The following is a 12,160-nucleotide window of genomic DNA, read 5'->3' as shown; positions in this document are numbered from 1 at the left end:
AGCCTCCCCTTGGAAAGGGGCAGGCGTGGTGTCTCCCCTGACGAAGAACTTATCTTCAGTCCCCAGCCAACTTCAAAAGCCACTTACTGTGATCTAAGAGGTTAATACCAAATACACAGTGCAAGCCTTGGCAATAAATCTCCACTAACAGATCTTAATCAAGTACAGAAATGTTCTACCTTTTCTCTGCACTAAAAAAAAAACAAACCCAAAACCAACCAACCAAAAAAAGAACCCAACCGAAAAAAACCCAATGAAGAAACAAAGCCAAAAAATACAGGCAACAGAGAAAATGTAAAATGTACAACTTTATTGTTTTTTGGGGATTTTTATTGCATGGTACCCTAGATATGAACAATTAAATTTAATACACTGGGATGCCTCCCAGCATTTCAAGTTGATGAGCATCAAGCCAATTACATGTAATCTTTTGGTATAGGGCATATTAGGCTTTTTGAATACAAACACTCATGGAAGAGTAAATGTGAATAAAAAAGTAATCCACATGGTCTACTCCACAGCCAGGCAAAGTAAATGAAGATTTCTCTTTATTACCATTCCCATATAGGCCCCAAACCAACCCCCCACAACACCCCCCACCTCAAATTAGATTCTAGGTTGTGTAAGGTTTAAGGTGTGTGTCTGGACAAGGGGAGAGTAAGGAGCATCCTGCACTGCCATGTGTCTGAAGCTTTCTATTATTTAGCAGAAATCATTAACCATTCCTTTGATAGACCATGCTGCCTGTGAAAGCAAGTTCAAGCAAATTCACTGCTGTATCCAGTGTGTTTTACACAGGGGAACTACAGCTGTTTGTACAGATGCCATTGTACAAGCTCTGAATTGCTAAGATTAAAGCTATAGCCAGTTGAAAAAATAAGAAGAAACTGTATCTAGTGTTTCTTTCATGTTTTAATTTGTCTGTCTAATTAAAAAAAAATCCTATGCTGTTCTTGCTACTCCTTGTAAAAGTTATCTTCCTATTCCTCTACTTCACCTGATTTTCCTCCAAGGCTTTGCAGGTGTCATGAAGTAGTGTAATGTCTCTGTTCAGATACCTGAGGTGTCCTATGAACAGACTGTGAGCAAACAAAAATGTTGGAGATGTATCAACTATTCCAAATTTTTACAAAAAATTACCTTCCAGTACAGGATATCATATGGGGGATTTTTAAGGTTTATGATGAGGTACAGATTTGTATCTTCTAAAGGAAGTTAATGAGCTTCCTGTTTTCCTCTGGAAAAGCAGACAATTTTTGGGGCACAGATGGATCATGATGAGAGTTTTGAATTAATGTCAGAATAGAAAACAATAAATAGATACAATACACGGTATAATGTATTTATATATGTATATATGTAATAACGGTTTTGGCATGTTTGTTGTTGTGCTGGGTTTCTCCATCCATGTTTAAGGGACACAGCAGCACTTCTCTGAGTCACATCTCGTTGCTGGACATTTGAAGGAATGGGATAGTGTCTGGATTGGCCTTTGATAAGCATTGATTTCAGTAGCTTGCTCTTTGGAAACGGCTTTACAGACAGCCCCTTGCACCTGGTAAGGGGTTTCCCATGTCATAAGCAGGTTTTTCTGGCTTAAGTCTTGGTCCATGAGCTGCAAGGAATCACTCCTTGAAGAAAAACATTGCCTCTTTGAAAGCAAGCTTCTGCGAGCAAATCACTGTTTGAAAGTATTTGTTGTGTCATGTTTTAAATAGTTGTGGCCAGCACATCACTTGTGATGAGATAACTGGATCACTATCACCAGTTAAACATGACCTAACGGTCCTGACAGGGGACTTGCACCACTCTTTCCCCCAGTACTCTGCTGTCTGAAATACATTTGCATCTGGCCCAGATACACTGGTACACCACAGCTCATGAGCAATCACAAGGGTGAGGCAGATCTTTTCATGGGATCATCAGCACTATTGGGTCCAGGTGCCATCTGGGCCTCTTCAGAGAGCAAAAACCTGCTGCCTGCCAAAAGCTGTGAAGTTGTAGTAAGGAAAAGACCATCCTTAACTTTCCTAGTCTTTTATTCTCTTCCTTAGTCATTGGCCCATCTGGCACAGGAAAGGAGCTCTCTCCTTGAACCCTCCTCTCACTCAGGGTGGTGGAGTTCTCACTGAAATATGAATCATCCAATTTATGTGCTCACCCTTCCCTTCCTCCAAGTATTTCCGTGATGAACTCCTGACCTTGCCTGCATGCTTGCAGGAAGACAGTGCTCCTTGGGATAAAATGCATAGCAAATTTAAATAATTTTAAAATTGGAGTTAATGATCGTAGGGATTTTTTTGCCAAGCTCATCATGTTCTGTTTCACATGCAAATCTCTCCTCTCATTTGATGAAAATCACCAGTTCCTTTAAGCTTCTTTTTAAGTAGGTATTTTCTCTCATTTCCTGTAAATAAGCCATACCTGACCACAGTTCCTTGTTATTACTAATGAAACATAATCATGATCATAGTAATAACCATCTCCTTCATTTACACAGCACCACTAGCCAAGCCTCCCAACCAGCCAGGGAAGGAATTAGGTCTTCTCATTAGGAGTCTAACGAACTGAGGGCGTGACAGGACACAGCATAATAACTATAATATCACCAGCCTGGAAAGTGAATAGGTAAGCAGTGTATGGTGATTAGTTCTGGAGAGCTCATCAAGAGGCATTTTTCAGGTTCTGCCTAGGAAAAGAAAGAGGCCATTGAAAAACATTGTCTGGCATCCTTTTGTCTGGGCCTTCAATACAGAGAGTAGCTAAATGGCCAGCACCCCTGAATTTCAGCTTTTCAAACTGTTTTCAGGCTGCCTGTTTGGGTGATCAAAGAACACAGCCACTGCTCCGGCAGGTGAATTCAAGAGATGTGAGACAATTCTATTTATTTGTTTGGATTTTTACTAGTGCCCAGGTAGGCTCAGTGTCCAGACATGAGAGTGCAGAGGTTTTGTTCAGTGAATATGGATGCTTCTCTCTGCTTTCATTCCCTCCTCTGCTCAGGGTGACCTCTTTGTTTCTACATGACACCTTGTGTACTCTTATGTTGTTCAGTGATTACATTGCAGGCTTTACACAAACAGCCTAACCTTTATTACCATCATTAAAAAGAAATTCCCATGCTGTTTTCTGCAATCCTTTAAGGCTATTTGCAAATTAAAGTCAGAGGAGAATGCAACAGGCTGCTTGCTCAGCAGCCTTAGTGGTGGGAAGCAAAGTGGAGGCCTCCTCTGCCCTGCCTGTGCATCCTCTGTATAAAGATATTTGCCTGGGGTGTCAGGCTGGGAGCCAGTCCACTTCCAGATTTCCATGGGGTCTGTGTCTCCTCCATCTCTGCTTTGGCAGCTCTGGTGGTGCTGCTTCATGCCCTCTGGGCACATGTACCCGTGGGACAGGAGCTATGGAGACAATTAAGAATGACACGGTAAATGAATAATGGGAATATGCTGCACCAAGGTTGGGGCCAGCTTCCCTTCTCTTCTTCAAAAGGGACATTTCCTACCACCCATTGAAATAACTGCAGCACTTCTGTCTTTCTTCCTCAGAGTCACCCCTTACCTCTCTGTTCTTCCCGTGCCTTCCTGAACCCATCCCTTTCCTAGAATTGCTGGCTCCCAGTTTTGCTCCCTGTCAGCATATTGCCTGTCTGCACATTTTTCTCTAGCTAGAGCCAAACTTATTATTCAATCAAAACTCAGCAGGAATTTTGTTGAATTATTTTAAACTCACTGGGGCAAAAGCTTTGCCTTCCTATTCAACATTGAGATACCATGCATATTGATTGTGGCTGAGAGAGAATAAATGAATACATTCATATTGATTGCATTTGTTCTTACTCACTATTAGACTCACTACAGGGCCCTGCTAGATTTATGGTTTCCTTTTATGTCTATTAGCAATAAATCCTTTTTTTTTCTCCTTCTCCTCTTTCTTTAAGTAAGCTCATGTTCTGCAGAATGAATTTGAATGAAAAGAGCGGATTGTACAATGACTTGTAGGAAAGTTTGTTGAGCTGCCTTTAATTTCCCACTCATTTTGAAAAATCTCTTCTTGTCACATGTGAAATCCAAACATTCTTCCCACATGCAGTTCAGATGCTCTGGGTCCCCCAGACAAAAGTTTTGTGCACCAGTGTGCTTTTTCTAATGAGCATGCAATTTCTTTCCTAATATAATTATGACAGATATTACGACTGGGGACCAGACATGCAGAGCAATGTTACTCTTCCAACCTGGGAAACCACAGAAAATTTGCATAATTCCAGGTATATATTGGAAAATTCAGAATTTTAAGCAATATGAGCTTGCTTATTATTTTCTTTTCCAGGGCTGTATTCCATATCACATCTTTACCGTAGGGAATGCCATTGTGAAGCTTAGGCATACTGTGCAGACTTAATTTCCAGCCCTTTGGAGAGTGAGATTTTGGTTCATGAGCAGTAATTGAACAATCCAAGTGTATTGTACCTGTACTGCAGTATTAGATTGATGGCATAGAGCTCTGAGCCCTAAGCAAGGCTGACACTTCTGTCTGTCAGCCACACACAACAGATTTGAACAGAATTGGCAAACTGCAGAGAAGCAGAAAAGGGTGAGAAATGTGCCCTCCTAAAGCAGAAAGGAGGCAGATGGAGTGACACCAAAAATAGAATGAAAGAGCTACAGTCTGTGGGACAGAGCAATGGCTCTGGAGAAAGAAACAGAAATATTACAGGGTGTAAATACTGATGGATGTACACAAGTGAAAAAAAAAAATGAAGTGGAATGGACAAGGTGAAGAGAAAGTTCATACCCAGTATCATGCAGAAAATATCTTGCTGTTGACATCTGCTAGGCTCAGGAGGAGTCTCCCACAGAAAGATGGTGAAATCCCCTCGCTCAACACATTTAAAAATAGACTAAACAAACCTCAGTGATCCAGACTCTCACCCCCTTACTCACATGGGCTGTAACTCCCTCCAGCAGTCAGTCTTCCAAAGCCTGGGAACACTTGCAGAATGAGAGGATCTGAGCTGGATGCAAAAAATCCAGTCCTGGGCATCACAGCTGGCATGGATTCGATGAAGTATCAGCTCTTTTTGTGATCACAGCACTGCCTGGGCACATTGGCTGGGTGTAGCCCTTCCTGCACAGGCATGAACTCTAGAAAAAGAGTTAAAGCAAAGCTTGTATTAAAAGGCTTTGCAGGGTCAGGACTTGGAGGCTGCACACAGCAAAATACAGGAATGCTGTGTCTCTATTCAGCTCAGCTCTGACAAACTTTCCTCCCCACACAGCTCTGAGTGATGGCAGTATCTCTATGATCTTCAAGAGGAAGTTACCATTTGCTGATAAACATCTCCTCTCAAAATGTGCTTAGAGAAAAGACACATTCTTTTGTATACATTTAATTACAGGAGAACAGATTTTGTCCAAATAATTAGGTAATTTAAACTGTGCAGTCTTTCTCAGAGAACTATATTTAACCTTCATTTGAATTTAATTTACACATCACAGTGCCCCTAAAGCAGTTCTGTAAGCCAAAACACTGATCAAATATTTTTTAAATGTCAAATGTTACTTAGTTGTGGATAGCGCTGAATTTGTTTTTAGAGATAACTTCTTTTGATCTGCTGCTATTTTTCGTCTTTCCCATTGTCATGTTCCTCTTCATCAGATGTTTAATCCATACAACACCAGAATTTGTCGACAACTGAAGAATTCAAAGGAGATATGTGGTGGAGCCCTTCAAAAGTTTCATAGTATTAAAACAAGATACAGATTAGTGTCTTGTCACTACAGCAGTTGGAAGGAAAAGAAAAAGGCATTTTTGAATTCAAGTATTATTAAAGGATTATAAAATATTTGCATGAAGTAAGAGGAGTTCTGTAAGAGATGATCTTACAGCACTGATATAAAATTGCATAGTTTTATTGGCTTTAATGCACCATGTGCCTATTCTGATTTACACAGCTCGGGATCTGGCTCTATATATCTAAATGTATCTTACACTGCAGGGACATAGATCATTTTTCTCCTGACTTGCTCTTTCCTATTGTCTTGGACCTGTAAATTATACATATTAGGTTCACAAGCAGTGCAGTAAAAGTAAACAGCAAGAGATGGAGTCTCACAGTTTGACTGAATTATAACACAAACTATGGTAGGTCTGACCTACATTAAACTAGTTCACTAGAACAAGATTTGCAGGAAGTGGCTTGTATTTTAAGGTTGCCTCTAAGGTTGATTCTTAGTTTAAAAAAAAAAAAATAGGAATGATTCTAAATGATCACCAGTGTCTTATCAGTCTCTTTGGAATAAGCAAAAGCTGAGACAAGTCCACAGATCAGCCATAAAAACAACAGAGCTGGAAGACTTTTCCTGTAGCAGCATCTCCCACTGGGTGACAGCAGTTGAAAGTACTTACTATGATTATGATTAATTTCAATAGTGCTCGATTCACTTTAATACTTTTCTCCTTCTATCTCTGAATGCAGATAATTTTTCCCTGCAAGTAAATCCAGGGTGACAGTTTAATAGGCTCAGACATGCTTAGATCCAAAATGAGACTGTAATATTAATATGCTATTGACCAGTTATGGATTAAGCAAACTGAGGGCACACTTAAGTAAATGATTTCAGAGGGACAAGTTAATGTGCTAAGTGGTTCACAGGCAATGATTAAAAATATTTTTTATTTACTTGTAAATTAATAGGTTTCTTTAATTAATCTAATAAAGCCAGCCTATGGTAGGTTACAAATTTGGTGTGTGCTTTAACCAAAGATGACGACTTGCTGAATCTGGAAACCCCAGTGTTGCTTACAAAGGAAAGGAATCAGTCACAGATAAAGCCAGCCTTGCAGATGGCCAGAGCTTCCAACAGGCCATCTCCTACAAGTATCATTGTATTATTCATTGTGTGAATCTAAAAATTAAAAAGTCAACATAGTCAAAATCCTATCTATGAATTTAAGATTAATCTAAGTGTCTTTGGGGATTGTTAGTACCTAGACACAACTGTATCTGGTGAAATGAGCTTTTTTTCCTCCATCAGACTTGCATCTTTCAAATCCAATTGAAAATGTAATTAAAAAAATTGACTGCAACAAAATTTTTGCAAGAGAAGCAGCCAATATGCCAAGAAGTGTTAAAGCCTTGCAGAAGGAAAAGAGGCTATGGGATGATGAAATCAGCTAAAAACTTTGCACGAGTTTGATTTGCCCAGAAGATGTTTGGAATAATATGGTTATCTGAGATATATTAATAGCTCACCACCGCCAGCTTTATGCTGGAGAGATTAATTTAAAAGATAGTGCCTCATTAATAGTCTTATGGTGGTTTGTATTGCAAAAGCACTGAGAGACTCCATCTGTTGAATATTTTACGTGTCAACATGGGATCATCCTGGCCCCAGAGCCATATAAACTCAGAAAATGGCTCTGTTTGTGCCCATACCTGGGTGGTGATCAGGGAGTCACACAACGCTCAGAGACCACTGCTCTGAATTTGCAGTAGATGATGGAGTGACCAAAGTTTGTGGTCTCTCCCTGAACTCTGTGTGGCATGTTCACCTCAACAAGCCCAACTGCAATTCCTCTGGTGGAAAGCTGCACTATTTCCAGAACAAAGGTAGAGCTAGCCAACCTGACTTCATCAAATCCCACCCTGGTGATTACCTTCGCTTTAGCAAATCAAACCAGCAGGATTTGTTATCTTTTGACCCCTTTTCTCCCCATCCTATCATGTAATCATTCCCACTTTAATGGTGTTGTCTCATCTGAGAGGGCAGCCATTGTACAAGTCTGAAAATCAGAAGCTCTTTGGTTTAACCACTTCAAGGCCCAACAAAAGGAAAAAACAGGGGCCAAAGATTTCACCTCCTTCATCTCTCTGCTTTTATGTTCTTATCCTAAGTACTGCAAGATTGGAACTTTTCTCTCTGGTTTTCCCAGCAGTTTTGACACACCTATTCCCAGGTGGGAGATGCTTGTTTTGACTGTCCCAGCTGTTCCTCAGTGAACCACATGAGTTAAGGAAAATGAGTATCTTCCCCCAACTTGCTGTGGGAGAGTCAGTATCAGCAATGTAAGTCCAGCACATTTCTACTTCCCTGGCAGAAGCTGCCACATCCTCAGCGACCTGGCAGCCATGAGGAGTGTCTGACAGAAGGATGCACTGGTGTGTAAAATGCAGATTAGCTGCAGGAGGGAAAGACAAGAAGGAGAAATGGACGTTTGCCTTAGGTCTCCATGTTAGAAGCTCTTGCAGAACCAAGCTCTAGCTATTCTTTACACTCATCCCTCTTGCCCCAGGAACATTTGCTTTGGAAAGCTTTCAAAGTTTTCCTTCCAAGCTAGTTTGGGAAAAAAATATTGCTACCAGAGTTGAGACAAACTTTTTGGATTCGTTCCATTCACCATGTATGTGGATGTGTCTGTGTGTGTTTGTGTGGTAGGCGGGGAGGGAGGAGAGGGAAGTACTTTCAACTTGCCGATGGGTTTTCCAGTGGGTGGAAAAGGCATTTGAAATCCATGGAGCCAGGTTGGGTTACAACTGCTGAGGATTTGGGGCAGGCAGCTGCAATGCTGTGCAGGGCTGTGGTTTAGAGAAACCTGAACGGAGCTGTACAGAAGGAAGAGCTGAAAGAGATGTTTGGTAGCCGGACCCATTTCTTTCATGTGTGAAGGACAGATGTGCAGCTGCAAGGAGCAATGCCTGGATGCCTGCAAAGTCATCGGATATGTGCAGTTACTCTCTCTTTTGTGGGTCAGATCAGAGTGATTGCCTTCTCTGAATGTTTGCGGTGAGTGTTATCTGAGGCGTGTCTGCTCCTTTGCATTTGCAGCTGAGGGTGGCAAATAAAATGGCGAAATATTGCTGTAGGCAGTTCTGTCACCAAGTCTGGATTGAGGAAGCCTGTGAGAGGCCTTGAAAAGCCACTCTTCTGAAGCAGACCACAGGTAGAGGAGGTTTGCTTCAGGCAGACTTTGCAAGTGTGCCTTCCCTTTCAGAAAAAGAAAAAAGAACCACAGTATGTTATTTCCTTCATGTCTGAAATAAGCTGAAATATGGAGCTTTGCAATCCTGTGTGTAAAAACAGGGCTACAGTGAAAAGGGATTATCATTAAAGTTAGTTTCATGGTAGTGATTCTTCAAGTCTTTTACTTCAAATGCCTCCCGAATGCATTAAGGTTGAAAGGCGTCACTTGATTGCCCGAAGCATGGAAGTCAATAAATCAGTGGCATGCAAAAGACTCATGAAGGGGAGACAACTCTTATTTCAAGTTTTCTGGAATGGAGAAAATTCTGGATTAGAGCCCTAATGCCTGCTGTGGGACTTTAGCTGAAAACTGTGTTAAATATCATTTCTCATTCCTTGTCATCCCATTCACCTCTCCTGAAACCATGATGGTATAATGGGGAGAGAGAAAAGGTGAGACTGCAGGTTTTGTTCACAGCTCTGCTACTGACGTACTTGTGGATTTCAAAAAATCTCTCCACCTAAGAGAATCTTTCCTTAGAATTGGTATCTTTGTAAGACAGGGCTTTTTAGTGTGACATTTATCTAGCATAATTTTGCATAACTATTCTTAGAAACATCGCATTTCTTAGAATAAGTATGCTTCATTAAATATATCATGAAGCTTACTATTGTCTATAAAAGAAGTATGCAGACAATGAAAGCTGCAAATCCGGTGTAATTTACTTCAGGTGATGATTTGGCCTTAACCATAAACCCTATATCCTTTGTTCAAATTTGGTCAAAAAGAAAAGACATGGCTTGTCCAGCACCATCTGACATGGAAAGTCTCTCAGTTCCTCATCAGCTCAGGAATCCAGGCTTTAGTAATGTCTGGGATTTGATTATGTTCACTTGACTTGTTTCTGAGAGGAGCTGGTAATCTTAGTTTTGCTTCAGTTACTGGTTTCTAAGGCTATGAAATGTCAGGATAAACCATCCATAAATGCAGCAGCGATTAAAACCTCACTTAGCTTATTGCACAGTATATAATTGTTCATCCTATGTCACATAATAAAATCTGATGGAGGTAACTGCCTGGTGATCCTTTCATTTAAAGGAACAGTTATGCACTACACCTACTGCTACCTACATGCACATCAGTGCTGTTTCTGTTAACATAATAGCTGTGCATTAAAACAGGGGATATATTAACCTGAATGCTGTCACGGTCTGTCACTCTGCTATTGCTAACTTTGTCTTATAGCTCTCATCAGGACAAAATAGTCTGTCTGATGATGATATCCTTAAAGATCGCTGATGACACTGCCTTTGTGGCTTACAGGTTCTCCGATTTGTGAGCAAAGCTGAGAAATGTCATCCAAGCATTTAGAGCTCCCATTTCCCTAACAGCTCAGCTGTCAATTACTGCCAAAAAAAAGGAGCCAATTTTCCAAAGAGCTCCATATAGAGAATGTTCCTGACGTAACACTGGCTTGAAAATGTGGCTATGGTAATTGCGTTAGGAGCCATGCTGAATGGATTTAGAAAAGCTGGGTGTGCCCAGAGCACTGTTAAAAGTCTGCCACTGTCATACTCCAGTGCTATCCCCTCTAAAGCAGGTGTCACTACTGTACAATTCATGGCCTCTCCACACCCTGTGTGCTTCCATTAAAACCTGGCACTGCATTTGCTCTCCACACACCCTCTGGAACCGCCTGCCCTCTCCCAGGTCAGCTGGAATCCAGCTTCCCTAAGCCTCGAATTGCTATACAGATTATCACAGCCATAATTTCTCTTCTCTTTGTGTCTTTAGCAAGAGAGTCTGCAAATACAGAAGCTAAATGCTGCAGAAAGAAATCTGCTTCTTTTGTTCCCTGGACGCCTGACTTAAGTCTGCCACTCTGCCAAAGCCATGTTACCAGCATGGCAGCTGATAAATACAGAACAGGCTGCTTTTCTCTCCTCACTGTACATACCCTGGACCTGTTAATGTGTGCTTTGCTGCTGAGGGCCCTCTCTTTAAATAAATTCTCTTTAATAGTCAGAGCTAATGTGGCTGCTACTATGTGCCCACCTTTTAAAAGTTCATTCCCACTGCTTACTTTGCAGTCACCACTTGTGGTGCCAAAAACCACAGGGAAGGGTACACCAGGGAAAGGAAGCCAAAAGGGAAGCTGCCAGCACTGCCAAAGCAGCTCTCAGCCAGCAGAAAAACTGCTCTCCTTGCTGGAGTTTGGAGCAGGGAAGCTGCTGTGTCAAACCCTATCTTATGATGTTAGTAAGTGGCTGATGACTTGTAGGGCAGGGGAGTTTTGCGTCTAAATTCTGACTTGGTTTTCTTTAAGCACTGTCCTCTTCAGAGTTACGTGTTATTCAGTATTGCCATGGAGATATTTGCCTAGAGCCCCCTCTCCTCCCTCCTCACAGGTGTGTACCAAGCCTCATAATCTGTGTAGTCTGGAAGAAGACCTTTTGTCACCCTCAATCAAACCCGATGAACCAGAAGATCTCTAACTAAACAGCTCAGAACCCAAGACACACTAAAAGAGTGTAAATGTTCATGCAAAGTCTTTTGTAGGTTATTTCTGCTATAATCCAGTGTATATAAGTACTGACACCTTCGCCAAGAGGATGGTATCTACCTCCTACCTGTGCCTAGCAGGAGTTATGAAAACACAGCCTTCTCAGTTCCAAAATCCCCTACCCTGCAGGCCTTAGTTCAACGAAACATTCTCAAAACACACCTACCACTCTGCTACAGAAACCTGACAATTCAAAAACACCTTTTGCATAATATGCTGAAGCTAGGAAACTTTGCAGGAGGGTAGGAAACAGTTATGGGGCTCCTTGAAGAGCAAGCAAAGGAAAGTACAACTCTGGGCAAGTGAGTAAGGCTGTCATAAGGGAGAGCAAAGACTTCTGCCTTGGTCCTAGTTTCTAGAAAATTTAGGCAGCAGGAGCTGGAAGTCAGCTCCCCCTCTGCTTGCCCTAGCCCCAGGTGCTGAGCTTGGGTTTCCTCTGGCTTATCATCCCGTGCCATGGCTTAATCACAGGGCAGGAAATGTTTTGAGACATCCATTCTGCATCCTGTACACTTAAATTCCTGACTTGGACATTTAAACAGGAGGAGGATTAAAGGATTTAAGACACAGAGATATCCAAACCTCAGCTCTGGGCAAGGTCTTTCTGCCTGTGAGAAATGTAATGCCTTGCACACA

The 12,160-nt window shown here is 41.5% G+C and overlaps 1 long non-coding RNA gene across 1 annotated transcript; it reads right to left on the bottom strand.

Moving 5' to 3' along the window:
* Positions 1-290: 290 nt before the first annotated feature.
* On the bottom strand, positions 291-5,322 carry LOC109144173. Its single transcript, XR_002044762.3, has 2 exons — positions 4,941-5,322; positions 291-3,398 (listed from the first exon to the last, which is right to left on the bottom strand). It is a non-coding gene; the product is annotated as an uncharacterized LOC109144173 (long non-coding RNA).
* Between the last annotated feature and the right edge of the window lie 6,838 nt (positions 5,323-12,160).

Source organism: Corvus cornix, chromosome 5 (genome assembly GCF_000738735.6).
Source record: "Corvus cornix cornix isolate S_Up_H32 chromosome 5, ASM73873v5, whole genome shotgun sequence".
NCBI classification, from domain to species: Eukaryota; Metazoa; Chordata; class Aves; order Passeriformes; family Corvidae; genus Corvus; species Corvus cornix.
Note: the sequence above shows the minus strand (reverse complement) of the source record. Positions and strands in the feature narration are given on the sequence as shown.